At 37.4% G+C, this 15026-nt stretch overlaps 1 pseudogene; it reads right to left on the reverse strand.

Annotated features, from left to right (window-relative positions):
* Window positions 1-7062: 7062 nt before the first annotated feature.
* LOC139076958 (olfactory receptor 5H2-like) lies at window positions 7063-7979 on the reverse strand (annotated as a pseudogene).
* Window positions 7980-15026: the final 7047 nt, after the last annotated feature.

Raw genomic sequence — 15026 nt, forward strand, 5'->3', positions numbered from 1 at the left:
TTTCACTTTTCCTGAAGATCTATGCTTCCATCTTGACTCATTTCACCTCATTCTTAAGAAGTTCTGTTATCACAGTAATACTAATTGGTAAATTTTCTAAACAGTTCATTAAGATGTCTAATATTGTAACAAATCTTACCTAAATGTTTTTATGTTATAATCAATACTAATACAACAGAAATCATAGTAACAGCCTCAGGAGAAATAATGGGAGCCATTAATATCTTCAAGGTGAACAGAAATTTATTCCTTATATATATGATTGAAATGAATCAAGTTTCTATTAAATGTGCCCTTACTATCATGAAATTCACTTGGATGTAATTAAACATACAGGATGTTTTTTCCTTTTGCTTATTTTGAGGTCTATTATTATGAGATATTCTTTTGCACAGAAAATAAAATGGAAGAATTTACCCAAGTTGCATACCTCACAAGGAGATTCACGCTCATGAGAAACAAATTTCATCTTCTGCTGATTAGTTGGGCCAAACGCACAATGAATTAAACCATGGGCTCAAAGACCAGGTCAGATCATTGCACAGGGGTTGTGAAATTGGTGGATTTTAAAAATTCTGCTGAAGAGTGACTGGAGATAAAGTGTAAAGGCATGGAGCATTTTTCTGTTTAAAAGCACTTTCTCTTATATTATTTCCTTTAAACCTCACAACAGCTCTTGAAAGAAACTTATTTTCCCCACTTAGCAAATGGAATAAATTCATGTTTAGACTTTCCCCAATTCATACAACTTATTGCATCTAGGTATTCAGACTCTAAATATACTTACTTTTCTATAATTTAATAAACTTTTTAAAAAATTATAGGATAAAAATCATTTTTAAGCTGGTATAATTTGTTGATTGGCTGACTGCCTTGTGGAGCCTGTGGTACTTAGCTGATGGTGTTAGTCTCAGTCCAGTGGGGGTTCCCGAAGACTGTTGTCTTCCGACAGTATAAATTGTAGACTAATCTAATTCTCATGGGGCATCTTAAACTCATTTCTGCTCTAATTTGTGCTTGAACAATAGGAACCTTGATTTTCCACTGCAGGTTTTCTTCATCATGAGCTGTTCTGTTCTTTCTCAGATATCTATTTTGTTGAGTTGAGGTAGTTATTTGGATAGCTAAATTTGTAATTTTGTATATCTAGGTTCATGACTAATCTTTTTGCCAATTATATATGTGTATTATATGTGTATATATAAGTGTGTGTGTGTTCATCATACACATATATGTTTACATTTATATATTTATATATATCCTAACAAGAACTCATTTAGATATTAAAATAGTTTGAATAACATGAGACCCTTGTAAAGCCTTCTACTATTATACGTTAGAGAAATATATTCTAAGAGACTGTGTCATATTTTCATGCAGGGAACAGAAAGCATTATCCAAATGTCAAGGATAAATGCAAGAAATTAGATGCTTTAAAAAAAATCACTAGAAAGACTGGAGGAACAAAAGTCAGGGTTTGACCACTAGGCTTATTTTCAAGATCACAGCTCTACTGCCCCATCGAGAGGTCAGGAAACTGCTGCTTCCACCACCTTCACTGCTGCTGCACCCCTGCCTCCTGCTCCAACAAAGCTGGTTACTAGACAGTGGACATGGAAGGTATCTGCTGTCCCACTTATGTTGTCCTGAGCCCTCTTAGTCACTCACACTGTGATAGAAAGGGGGCATCTGCCCTATTTTGCTTTCCACGTGCTACCTGAGTTTGTCAAATTGGAAGAATCACACTCATATATAAAACAGTAGTTATCAATGAGTCACTATAAAGAAATCTGTTCGTTTTGCAACAACTCACTATAGAGAAAAAGAAAGAAGGAGAGAGAAAAGGAAGGTGGGAGGAAGGGAGGAAGGAAGGAAAGGAAAGGAAAGAAAATAAAGAAACCAGAAAAGCAATATAAGAACTTTAGTCCTTTGTGTTAAAGCATTGGTCTCTAGTAAAAGGTAAATGCTTTGGGGAGGTATACATCATCTGGCTTTTGTCAATAATTCTTTCTTTACTAAGGATAATGACTGAAATCCTTTCCTGAGAAAGAACTGGCATCACAAATTAAAAACATTCTCACATGCTTTAAAATATTTCTTTAATTTAACTTATTCCACAAACAGGGTGGAATGCAATGGAGTATTTGAAACCAAAAAAGGGCATACATGAGTAACATATTCAACATCAAAACTTGTCATCCTTGACCGATGTTTCTCTGGTGCTTTAAAACACTGTGCTTTTGCTGCTGTGGGCTGGAGTGCTCAGGAATGTCAGTAACGTCCAGTTGTTTGACAGTGATAGAGCCACTTCAGGGTTTTTTCTAGATTTTTCATGATATATTTTTTCCTATCTTTTTACTTTTAACTTATTTATCTTTATGTTTAAAGTGGGTTCTTTGTAAGCAGTATGTAGGTGGGTCTTGCTTTTGGGTCCAATCTTACAATCTCGAATATATCGAAGTCTCTTTAACACTCACTGTGTATTTAACGAATTTATTTCTTTTTCTTGAAAAATATAGGAAATGTCATAATAAGATTGTCAGTTATTGCTATCAAATAAGTCTAACGTAGAAGGTACTGCCTCAGAAGTGATAAACATCACATTGTTACTGCAAGTGGGACATCTTATATATGAATATTTTTGAGAATTATGATATAAAAATTGACCCAGCTTAACAACTTATTTCTGCTGGACAGGTTTCCCTCCCATTAACCTATTGAAATGCAGCAATGGGTTTTGCTTGGCTATCATCGCTGTGAAAATGGTTCCCAAGAAAAAGTTATAAAAAGATCTACAATTCTTCATCCTTTGAAACAAATGCCCTATTGAAATCTGCATCCACATGCCCAAAACAGGGAAGAAAGTAGAATACAGAGGGTGGAAACTTTTGGGTATGTTTACAAAGTGGTGTTTAAGTAGGAAAGAGAGGATGTATAGAAACACCATTTTAACTGGTCTCCAAATATCTTAACATGATAACCATTTTGCTCCTCTGATTATTTTAAAACAGTGGCTCCCTTAGTCTACTCAGCTGCTATAACAAAATATCATACACTGGGTGTCTTTAACAGCAGACATTTATTTTTTACAGTTCTGGAGGATGGGAAGTTCAAGATCAAGGTGCCAGAGATACAGTACGTGGGAGAGCCCACTTCCTGGCTTACAGACAGCTGCATTCTCACTGGGCTCACATGGCCTTTCCTGGGTGAGCACTTCCGTATAGAGAGAGCTCTCCTGTCTCTTCCTCTTCTTGTAAAGGCAGTAATCCCTTCATGAAGCTCCCACCCTTACGATAATATAATCTAGATACCTCCCAAAAGTCCCACTCCAAATACCACCACATTAGGGATTAGGACTTCAACATACAAATTGGCAGGGGGCCCCAAAATTCAGCCCAAAACAGTGGTTCAATAAATATGATCCCAAACCAATTGTATTAACATTGCTGAGTCAGAAACTGCTGCTGGAGTCTTTCAATCTGTTTTGAAAAGCTTCCCAGGTGATTCTAAGCCTACTAAAATTTGAGGACCTCTTTTTTAAAAGAACTACAAAAAAACCCTATAACAAAGAAGTTTCAACATATACCTAATGTATACTCAATAAGATTTTGCCATAGTCAGTCAACAAACAAGACTTTAGAAATACTATTCTAGTTTTGATTAGTATTCTTTTGTTTTTACCTAAATGCTAATTCTTTTATTTCTTTGAATACAGTGTTGGATCATTTTGTCAACAATCTTCTGAACAGTAAAAGGTATTACAAAATGTTGAGAAAAAATATGTATGTACATGCATGTATATAAAAAGAGAAGAACTATGACTTCTGTAAAATCCCCCAGTTTAGAAAATGAATACACCTTCAAAAGAAAGAATATTGCATATGTCCTATTAGTATTTTCATGGAATGTTTAATCTAACATCACCAGTGTTCCAGACAACTGAGAGAACTTAGCGATATGATATCATCCTTTACACTTAAATAAACATTAAACAATACATATGTAATTTCATAGTTTCTTTTTAAAGGAATCAGCAGAAGGTCTTGTCCAAAATGTGGGCTCTGCAAAGGCGTATATTCTACCTCTTTCCCAACATGCCACTGAAATGACAAAAATAATGTACAAAATGAATACATCTATAACAGAAGTGAGAATGGAATGACATCAGCGGGCTAGGGATTTTGGTGAATTTCTGGAAGACGTAAAGTAGTTGGGATTGTACTGAAGGTCAAACCAGAGGAGAAGAATCTGTATATCAGGCATGCAGAGGGGAGGCTGCACTGGAATCTGAGAGTCCGAGAGGCTCTCAAGTGTCTGTTCCATACTCACCGAACCTAAAATAAGACTTGACAGGTAACACACTCCACTCACATACTCATAGCTTGATGTCAGCCTTCTGATTCAAGATAGAGGTCAGTTAGGGAACCAAGCCATTATGATGGCAGAAGATACTGTTTGTTTTTACTATCTATCTAGACTTTGGGTCATAATAATGAATGAACAAATCGAAATCAAGATGATTGACGAAACCATCAATACGCTGAGAATATTACACAGCAACATGAACAGATAAAACTACAGACATGTACAATAACACAGATTTTATGGGAAAAAAGCATAAAAGCCGCTGGACTATGATCTATTTCTCCCTGTCCTAGGCTTTCGGGGGAGGGGTGTATTCCTCAGGGGAACAAAAAGAGAGCAGATGACCTGGTCTAACTTGTGACGCGGACCCTCAGATTATAGAATAATTATGTTTTTTGAATGCTTATCTCTTTTAAACAAAGTATCTTTTAAACCAAACAAACATTTAAACCAAACATCTAATTAAATAGCTTCTCCCTGATATTTTGCCATACTGTGTCCTAGGAGCCAACCTTAGTGATAAGAACAAGAATAATTCACTTTAGCTGTGTGATACTTGTCATTGTAAGAAAGAGACTTGAGAAGGTGAGCTGGCACGGAGCAGCCTCCCCAGGCCCAGTAATCTCCCGGGCTCTTTACAAGATTGACTAATAGTGATGAACTATTACTGCATTCTATGTATTTGTGCTGTCAGATTCAGTTCAACTTTACTAATATTTCTCAAATACTTAGGACCTCATGTGTAGGCCATTGTGCCAATCACCGCAACAGATAGAAAGGAACTAGGACAACCAATTTATAATTGTAAAAATACTTGTAGCCCCAAAATGAGTATTTGACAAGGCCAAGTGTGCCCAAAGATGAATAAGCTGCTAAATGTTTCAAACGAGTGAGCTCAATGTTTCAAGTGAGCCTAACTGTCCCCTTCATATGATGGAAATGCATCATAGAAGCTGCAACATTTGAGACAAACCTTGAAGAAAAGACACTGTTTCAGTGTTTCCTTTCCCTGTGGAGAGATCTGTATTAGCAAAACCATGTACCTGAGAGAGTAAATTGTGTCCAGAAAGCTTTCTGCAACTCATTTTGTGTGTAACACGGGGTCCATTAGGAGAATTGTGGAGGAAGAGACTTCAGAGTTAAACCAAGGTTTTACTGGAAAAGACCTCAAATAATGCCAGGATGGGGCAAATCAAGGTGAAGGAGATAGAGACAGGAATAGAGATAGAGATAAAGAGTTGTATGGATGCATAGATAGAGATCTAGATGTAAATATATGTGTCATACAATCCAGACATACACATGAGCAAATAAACATGTGTGTGCATGTATACAGATCAGATACATACACCATATTTGCACATGATCTAGAAGAAATGACAATCCATTAAAAGTTATTGAAAAGGGCTATGATTTAATCTGAGTTCTGGTTATGAAGAATAACCTGGTAGCTATGTCTAGGAAGTAACAGTACCAACAGGGTATAGGGCTAAGTAAGTAGTGTTTTACAAATCACCACGGCTGTTAGTTTCGAGGGTGAGGACCTCAGTGGTATCCATAAGAAAATGTACGGAATTTCAATGTAGAAAGAGGAAGAGCAAGGGAAGACCTGAAGATGAGTCACTGTTTATACTTAGAGTGTGGAGTGAGATGAAAGATAACATTTAAGGACTTTAAGGGCAAAAATGTCCAAACTCTTGCTCGTTTTCATGCTTCCTGAGACAACCACTGGGCACCGTGACATCATACCACCTTAACATTCTTTGAACTTTGGTAATATACATTTGAAGCCCTCATGTCAACCACACATTTCCACCAAAATTTGTACATTACTGAGTCATCTCAAGCTTCATTCGTTTTTTAGATTCTTGGAAGATTGACCATTTCCTTCCTATTCTGCTACTTCTCTTTTCCTCTCTAAGCCAAATAAATTCTTCAATCTCATCTCTTAGCTTTCTAAATTAGTGAAACATTTGAGATTTTCCTACAACAAGCACACACCACTGGAAAATGCCTTTCAAGGCATCATAGACAGTGAGAGACAACTCTCTCTTCTCATTACTCGTGGATGCACACTGGGCTAAAGGATACCTCTTATAATTTGTCCCAACCTTCTCTTTCATAACTCATTTCTCGTGTTTTCCTCATTTCTTTCCCATTCAATTTATGTTTCTGTGTGAGATGAGAGTTGAATCTCCACAAGAAGTGATATTTACCATGTCCCAAATAAAGTGGAATGAAAGACCTTTGGTGGCTAGCAGAATTCCTGGATTTGCTTCTGTTCGCTCAAACACAAACCTGCCTCCACTGTGGAGGTAAATGTGATATGAGTCTCCAGGCAGCCAAGCTGTACTATTATTAAGGACATCATACTCAAGTACTTTTCAGAGGTGCAGCACTGTTTCAGAGCATAACAATTTTATAAAGCTGCACTGAAGAATATACCAGCATATTTTCATTTGTTTTCTGCTTCAATTATTCTAGAATGACATGAGCACTTGTTTAAAATTCTTTGTATTTTTTGAACAACATATACAAATATTTTAAGGAGTATATTAGTACTAATACCTTAAGTTGTTAAAACACTAGAGCAATTGCAATTGCAAAAACTTTGTATGCTAACCAAACAGAGCCGTCTCTAACCTGCACAATTGGGTAACTGTTTTAATAAAAAGAGAACGGATATTAGTATGAGATCTAAACATTTCTCTTTAACATTTTTGCCAGTGAATCTATGACTTTCTTATTTCTCAGGCTGTATATAATTGAACTTAACAAATGAATGATGACCTTGTAAAATAGAGAGTCCATCATATCTTTGTCATCTCCCTGTGCAGATCCAGGGCGCACATACATGAAGAGAAGAGGGCCATAGTTTAAAGAGACAGAAAAAAGACATGGGCTCCACAGGTGGAGAAGCCTTGCCTGATGCCTTGTACAGACTTCCTTTTTAATACTGTAATGAGAACAAGGGTATAAGAGACAATAACAGACAGAATAGTGAACACCTGTATTGACCCAGAGAAAATGAAAACCATCAGAACATTAATTGAAGGGTCAATATAGGAAATAATGGCATGATGCACAGTAAAAGTTCTGTATTATGTTAGAACTACATAAGGTTAAACTGAATTTAAAAAGTATATGAAATGCAGAATGAGTAAGGCTACCTACAAATGAAGACACTAACTGTTAGATGCATAGTCTACAGGTCATAATCACTGGATAAGTAAAGGTTTGCATCTGGCCACATAGCAATCATACGCCATAGCTGCCAAAAGAACACATTCTGTAGTTGCACTGACTGCAAAGAAAAAATATTCTGTCATGCATTCAGAGAGGCATATCTTAACTTTGGCTAGGAAGTTGACCAATATTTTGGGGGTCACTTTGGATGATATCCAACCATCCATGAAGGCTAAACCCCCAAGGAGTAAGTACATGGGGATGTGAAGGGAAGGGTCATTGCAGATGAGTGCAATTAGTCCAAAGTCTCTCACAATGGTGCTGAGGTACATCACCAAGAACATGAGAAATGGGGATTTGCCACTCCTGTTGATATGCAAGTCCTGTGAGAACGAACTTGAAAGCAATGTTGCATTTTTAGTGTCCATATAGTTACTGGATGGCCCCTGAAATGAAATGCAGTAAATGTAAAAAGAACATTCACTAAGATTTTATAAAAAGATCATTGTAGGAAAGTAGTTGAAATAAAACCATACACTAATCAGAATGCCCTTAATTATATTTACTACTACTATATTGCATGGAAACTAATTTGGAGAATTCATATAATGGAAGATGCAATTATTTCAATTAAAAAATGTGCAAGAATTAGATTTATAAAAAAGGAAAGACACTCTAAACATGAGCTAAATTTATGGGGATGCCGGAGTGTGTTAGGGAAATTCTGTGTCTGGGATATGGATGAGTGTCTCGGGGAAGGAAGTCTGAATTATTATGAAATGAATTGAATGTCAAGTGAAGGAACTTGAACTTTATTCCTCAAGCAATAGGCAAGCACTGAAAACTTTTAAGTTAGGAAGTGGCATGGTAATATAGTCTTTAAATTATATATTTTATAGTGTAGAAAATCCTCTTCAGGGAAGAGAAACTAAAGTCAGGGATACTAATTAGGAAGCTGTTACTCTTGTCCAGTCATTCCTAAACCAGATTACACAGCAGAATTGTCGGGGGAAATTTTTGTACAAAATATAGATGGTGAGCTATTACTGTAGAAATTGATTCAGTGGGGCAAGAATTAAGTCTAATAATCTGCATTTCAAAGTTGCTCTCCCTTCGTTCAAATGCATCTGAAGTTCTTAGTCCATATGTGTTATGTTGAGGAGTGGTGGGGAGGACAATGAGGTAGATCACAATAAATCAGAATGTAGAGTCAATGGGAATCAGCTACATGTTAGATGTGAAGGAGATGGTCAGTGAAGGAGAGAGGAGACCCTTGGTGACTGGTAGATGTTCACCAAAAATTGAATTTGAGGACTCAGATGTATTGGTCAGTTTATGGAGATAGCATCTTCTTAACATCCAGATGAGATAGCTTAGTAGTACAAGTTTACTACAGCTTAATTGCAACAATAACTTTAGAGTCACTGGGGTAGCTGCAGGTATAATTATGGATGACCTGTCCGTTGGATAGTGTGCATAAAGTAAAGAGAAGAGCATGGTAAGAAACTTGAGGAAGTTATATTAAAGAGGTTATAAGATGGATACATGTCATTTTCAGATGGCTAAAAACTGATCCTCTTTTCTACCAGATGAGTGTTGGTGTCACGTAAAGACCACCACTCACTCTAGAAGTCAAAGAACCAAAAACTCACCTGCCCATCCCCCTTCACTTAGATGAGGGACTTGACCTAAGTTTAACCGTCAAACTCACCTACATGGGATTTGGAATATGGAGAGAAGGAGACAAAGGGACAGGGAGAAAAGAGAATTTTGTTGAAAAGTCATGCAAGGTGGCAAAATCAACACCCCAGCAAATGCATGCTGCATCTGCATCAACAGCATTAACAGTATGAGCTGTGCCATCCACAGTTCAGTAGCAGTGACAGCAGCTCCTATTGAGCTAGTGTAGGGATTTAATTTGGGCTATTGACTGTCTCTATTGCTTCCTACAGTTCCCCCTCATTTCTCAGCTGATTCCTCCTATCTACCCAGAATTTCTATCTTAGAATCAATTTCCATTCAACTAACTGATTTCCTATTGCAGCCAAGTACAACCTAAGAGTGGTAAGGGTTAGACCAGAAAAGGATACTGAGCAGAGAAACAATAGGGAGACTGAACACCTGAGTGTTGTGGACTTGGAGAGAGAAAAGATGCTCAAGGACATAATTGAGTACAGAACCAATTTCCAAAACAAATGCTCAGGTAGAACAAAGAGTGAACAGAGATCAGCGAGTGTGGGAAATTGAGATTCTTAGTGTCTTTAGTGAGAACAGTTTCCATTTTGTTATAGAGTTGAACTCAGAGAATAATGAGAAGTGAATGGGAAACAAGTGGCAGCTCAGTGAGGAGAATGAATAGAGTTCTCCAAAATGTGGACGACAGTTGGCAGCTGTCCACTGCCCATGGACAGATCTGAATTTTCCTCCTGTAGAACAACTTCATGAATGTTTTCACGTGGAGAGAAGAAGGCATTGGGAGGATAGAGGGGAAAGAAGTGGAATGGGAAATTGGTGGGTGGGAAGAAAACAAGAGGCAGGAAGAGAAGAAGGTAGAAAATAACAGAGGCAGACATGGTCAGCGTAGGAAAGACAAAGGAGAGGGAGAGAGGAAGTCACTGAAAGACTGAGGGGAAGAAGGGGAGGCTCAGAGGGTGGGGGAATGTTTGTCTTACTCCTAGTTTTCATTAAAAGTTGTCAACACTGGGAATCCTTTGTTTTTCTTTGTCAAAATTCCAGGTTTGTTTTCCTATGGCATTTGTGTGTGAAAGAGATTTTCATTTTAAATTTTACCTTAGAAACCTTGTACTGTTCATCAGTATACTAACACCGTCTGCAAGTTGTTTCAATATTTAAAAGTTGCTTTATCTTTTCTAGTATTGTCATTAGAAGTGACTTTCCCTAGACATCCTGCTGGTTTTACTGGAGAGCACTTTCTTCTCCACCAGTTTTATTAGCAGAATAAAATTGAGCCAAAGATTGGAACCTAACTCAGTCAATATAAATAACCAACATCAATAATTGGAGTTGTTACATGTGTTTTATTTGGGATGGGCTTCCTTCTGTGTAATCCCAAATCACTAAATAATCAAAACTTCTCAAATTCAATGTGTGGGCACTTAAATCCTAAAGCTGGAAAGAGCAGGAGAGGGACATTTTCTGAATTTTTCCTCCTCTCTGTATGTATAATATACACATTTATATCAAATATTGTATATATTTAAAATAATGAAATTATTGTCAGAAGTGAGTGAAAGGTAGAGGGATTAATATTTAGGTGTTTTAATTTAAAAGCTTAATCAGGGAATGTGGTTAATTAAATTGAATAAATATCTTGAACAGAATACTCAGAAAGATTTCTTATATATGCATCATTATGACCTGAATCCTTAAACCCACTTTTAAATTATTTAACCTTCTACCTCACCAAAACGTATAGAGTCATTATAACCATGCTAACCAGATAACTATACACCATTAGGAGTACAATTCAGTCTTGGGGTATTTTGCTTATCTAGATTTTCCCCACAGTAGTAAAATAATGCAGATTATTCAATTTTTGTTTCCATTTTCAACTGCCTGTTTTGGTATCTGGTAAACCAAATCGAAATTGTTAAAAATTTTAACGGTATTTTTAACTTTCCTTTAAAAATAATGAATATTATGGAAATCACTCTCTCACCAATATCTGATAAGAAATTATGAAGATCTTTTCAGTTTCAGGCTTTCTAAAGTAGAAAAACATACAATGGCACAGAAATGACAATGACATAGGTAGCAGTTCTTTGCACACTGATTCATTTTGGAGGCTTCATTCCCAAACTTAGAAAAATGTGGTTTATATTAATTTGCTGTGAATATGACTCAACAAATTGTACAACTGTGTGCTTTTGCCAGAAGAGGAAGGAGTGAAGAACTAAAATTCCCCTGATAGCACCCAAGGATCCCCTTTAGGACAAAGCTAAGCTGCTCCTCTGGGCATTGTGGACTTGAACATGTGTGAGAAGTCCAGGTTGTCCCACAGGGCATCACAGACTCTGAAATCATAAACATCAACTCATTGTAGACAGTGGTAGTTTTAACACTTGAAATTGCACTTTATGCCACTATTTTCCACCATAGATGACACTGCTGGCATCTTTATGTAAACTCCAGTTTATCTATAAATTTTGATGCACTGAGTGCTTTGATTAGTATGGTCTTGTGTGAGCCTATCATCCATGATTTTAATGAGGCCAGAGTTCTAGATTCCTTTCAGGAGCCACCTCCAAGAGTGTTTTCCTCCTCAGGCAACCTGCAGTTCATATTCAGAACTCGACCTAACTCCCCACTTTATGCTGCAATCTGATGAGAAATCTTACTGGGCAAAAGTCAGGTGAGAAGCAAAGGAAAAAGAGAGCAAAGGAGCACGGTGGGAGGAGGCTTAGATCAGAGGTTCCCAAACTTTAATGCCGGTGGATCTGCTGGGGATCTTGTTAAAATGCAGATTCTGTGTCAGAGGTCTGGGTGAGTCCCCAGGGTCTTTATTTGTAAGAAGGTGATGCCTGCAGACATGTGCCATCCACAGGGGCTTCATTGGAGGACCTAGATTATCGGAGAGCTAGATCACTGGAGAAGCTCAACATGGTCAATGGAGCTGGCATGTCAAGAGAGAAGCAGGAGGAGCCAGATGGTGCCAAGGAGGCCAGCCTGGGTGGGATCACGTGGGGTAGGGAGGCCAGGTCAGGGCCTTTGTTCTTAACCCCAAACTAAAGGGAAGCTGCTGAGGGGTGTTGAACATGGTGGTAATGTGTTCTGATATACCTTTAAGCATTAACAGAGAAGCTGACAAGGAACATTCACTCAGAAGATAACGACATTACTTTCCAGTTGTGGCTCCCTCTCACTGGTGTTTGCCATGCGTTCACATGTCCTGGCACTCTGATCAATCCGATGAAACCCAGAGGCATATATAGACACCATTTCTTCTTCAAGCTCTGATTACAGAAGTCTCAGTTCACCAGGATAAGATAATTAAACAGAACGTGTTCTGAGTATTTAAAAACACATTTAAAAAACAACATGGTTTCTCCATAACCCAATAGAAATAAGATTCTTATTTTTAAAAGCTTTATGAAAGTTTCTTAGTATTCTCATACACAAAAAATATTTTCCAAGTATTTGCAAATTTCCTTTTTACCATTCTTTGGCTCTTACTTGAAATGTAATGCTTTCCTTGATTTGATCTAGGAATTAATTAGATGTTTATAAAAGCTAATTTAATTGACAAAGAACATGTCAAGAATTTTCCACGTTGTTATATCATTAAGGGTTGGTAAGTGTTCATAATGGTAACAGAATGTTGTTCAGTATGTGCAGAAGAAAAGTATGTCTTTCAAGAAAGTTTAAAAAGGCACCTTGAAATTACACATGTAATGAAAATAAATATAGAAGTCTTGGAACAAGGAATTCATGTTACCCATTATCTTTCTTATTTTTCCACTTAGCGTTTCTCTGCCCACTTGACAGCTTGGCTTCTTGAAAGTATCCCTCTCAGGCTATTTTTAGTTCTTTGTACTATGTATCATATGACTTAGTGGTTGTGAACGTGATTCTGGAGCCAGAGGGTCTGGGTTTGGTCCCTGAGCTCCACTCTAGTATTTCTGTGAACAAATTATGAACCCTTTCTGCCCCTCACTTTTTTAGTGAGGTTACAGAAAATTGAAATATAGTAATGAAATTAAAAGGCAATAGATGTACTGAATAGTTAAATGGATACAACTGAAGAGTATTTGTAAGGTGAAAGAATGTCTGTGGATTAATTTAAAATAGAGTATAAAATGAGAGATAGGGTAAGAGACATGAATGTATTAGTTAATGTTACTTACTTGCAAATAAGGCATCTTTTCCAAACAATGGAAAAGATTGTTTTGATCTGGTGGATTACACAACCAGAAAGGATGGTTTATCTGGGTCTGTTCCTCTGTGATCCCTCGGCTGTGCTCATCTCTGTGTGCTGATTTCATCTCCAGGCTGGGTTCTCTCTGGATGGCAGAATGGACGTAGACTGTAGCAGATTTCATATCCACACCCCATGACACTCAGAGGGAGAAGCACTACCCTTTTGATGCATCTCTTTTAAAATAAAGGAATCATACGTCCCAGAAACTTCCAGAAAATCACCTCTTTTGTCTCACTGGTCCCAAATAAGTCATATATTCTTCCCTGAGCAGATCTCTAGGATTCAGTGCTGCTAAGAGTTGGGGCTGGATAGTGCAGAAATACATACCGAAATTGTGGCCCCCTTAGAAAAGGGAAAGAGAATCAATGCATGCAAGTCTGACAGCTAAAAGAAAATCCATTCAAAAACAGGCCTTTGTGATGGTGGAAGATATACACACCAGATGCTTATGTTTTCAGTTAGTCTTTGGATCATAGCAATGTATGAAGAAGCAAAAATATTAATAATTGACAGACAGGAAACCAACAATGGAAATGTTGTACCGAAATGACAATCAGTGAACAATGGACATATGCAAAAACAATGATTCTGTAGGGAGAAAGGGGAAAAGCAACTGAAATGTGACCAATCCATCCCTTTTCTGTGCCTTCAGGGATCCCTCCGAGGAGCAAAAAGAAGGCAGATGACCTGGGCTCATCTTGTGAACCGGACCTCAAGGAAGACAGGGTCATGATATTTGTTTTGAATACCTATATGTTTGGTATTTTTAAAACAAACTTCTAATGAAGGGGCTTCTCCCTGATATTTTGTCATACTCTATCCCAGCAGCCAATCCTAGTGATAAGAAGATCAAGAATAATCCACTTCAGGTGTATGATGTTTGTGATTGTCATGAAAGAAACTTAAGAAGGTGAGTTGGTGTGCAGCATTCATCCCAGGCCCAGAAATCTCCCAGCTTATTACAAGACTGAAAATGAGTGATGCCCTCTTACTGCATTCTATGTCTTTGTGCTGTCAGGTTAATTTAGTTTTACAAATATTTCACGAATACTTATTTAGGACCTCATGTGTGTAAGCCACTGGGTGACCTACTCCAAAAGATAAACTGCTAAATTATAACCTAAAAGAGCTCGTAGGCCAAAAATAAGAATTACAGAGGCCAAGTATGGCCTAAGCGGAATAAATAAACTGCTAAAAGTTCAAAATGAGTGAGCATTCCTGTCTTGTTAGAAGTGATCTGGAAATGCATCACAAAAATTGTAACGTTTGGGAGAGACTGAAGATGTGATGCTGTTTCAATTTTACAGGAACAGGGCAGATGAGTGGGGAGGAATCTCCGTGGAGATTCTTGAATGCAAAAGCTTGACACTGAGAGAGTAAGATTTGTCTAAAGGCTTTCAGTACTCAATTTGAGTACAACAGAGTCCATGAGGAGAATTGTGGAGGAAAAGACTCAGAGTTAAACCAACGTTTTATTTGAAAGAACCGCAAATAGTGCCAGTGAACAAATGCAGCTTGAAATAGAAATAAATAAATA

This window comes from Equus przewalskii, chromosome 18, assembly GCF_037783145.1.
Source record: "Equus przewalskii isolate Varuska chromosome 18, EquPr2, whole genome shotgun sequence".
In the NCBI taxonomy this organism is placed as follows: Eukaryota; Metazoa; Chordata; class Mammalia; order Perissodactyla; family Equidae; genus Equus; species Equus przewalskii.